The sequence below is a fragment of the Myotis brandtii genome, unplaced genomic scaffold (genome assembly GCF_000412655.1).
Source record: "Myotis brandtii unplaced genomic scaffold, ASM41265v1 scaffold532, whole genome shotgun sequence".
NCBI classification, from domain to species: Eukaryota; Metazoa; Chordata; class Mammalia; order Chiroptera; family Vespertilionidae; genus Myotis; species Myotis brandtii.
This window is the reverse complement of record NW_005369955.1, coordinates 605,521-606,619: the sequence shown is the minus strand read 5'-3', so window position 1 is coordinate 606,619 and position 1,099 is coordinate 605,521.

The window sequence follows — 1,099 nt, the reverse complement described above, 5'->3', positions numbered from 1 at the left end:
TGGTTCCTGACACACAGACCCGAGCCCTTCCCCGTGGGTCCTGCCGCTCACACATTCATCACTCTCCACTCGCTGGCCTGGCCTGTCACTGAGGGAGCCGCCCTCAGGCCGAGGTGCTGCCTGTAGACAGCCCTGGTGTAGACAGCCCTGGTGTAGACGGCCCTGGTGTAGACGGCCCTGGTGTAGACAGCCCTGGTGTAGACGGCCCTGGTGTAGACGGCCCTGGTGTAGACGGCCCTGGTGTAGACGGCCCTGGTGTAGACGGCCCTGGTGTAGACGGCCCTGGTGTAGACGGCCCTGGTGTAGACGGCCCTGGTGTAGACGGCCCTGGTAGAGTCTACAGTGTAGCCAGCAGCGCGGGCCTTAGTAGCAACTGTTACCAAGTCCCCATTCAGCTCTGCACATACTTGGCAGCAACTTTGTAGCAACTCAAACATTTACCGCTGCACCCGGAGCGGCTCTGTAACAGGAGCCAGGCCTCCTCTGACTCCTTAACTTGTTTCAGATTTAACTGCAACACGAATAACCGTCTCACTTTCCAGCGGACTCATTCCCTCCACAAACATCCACCTCCCGGCTCTCACACCCGCGGAACGGAGGACACAGGAGACCACAGCCGCGTGCACGCCTGGGGCCGACACCGGCCGACACAGTCAGGGCTGAGCGGAGAGGGCGCCCGAGGACCCAGGGGCGCAGGAGCGCGGGCCTGAGCACGCTGACGGGGGAGAAGTGCTGGGGAGTGTGGGAGGCAACGCCGTGAGGACACCCAACACCGGACACGCCGTCAGCTCGCAGCTTAGGACGCGCTTCTCCCAGGGACACGGTTCCATCCTCAGACACGCGAATGCCGGTGGTGGGAGCCAGACCCCCTGTCTGACCAAGAAGTTCCAGCGAGGACGGGAATCGGCGGTCAGTGTGATCGTGGCCGGGCCTTCCTCCTCACCCGCCTCCCGTGACAGGGACCCGAGCGCACAGGGGAGCCCGGAGCACCCACAGGCCCCGAGGAAAACCCTCAGGAACGAGGGGGGCCTCAGAGCTCCCAGGTCAAGGCCACAAGCGAAGACTGAAGAGCTGTCACAGGCTGCAGGGAGCGGGACCC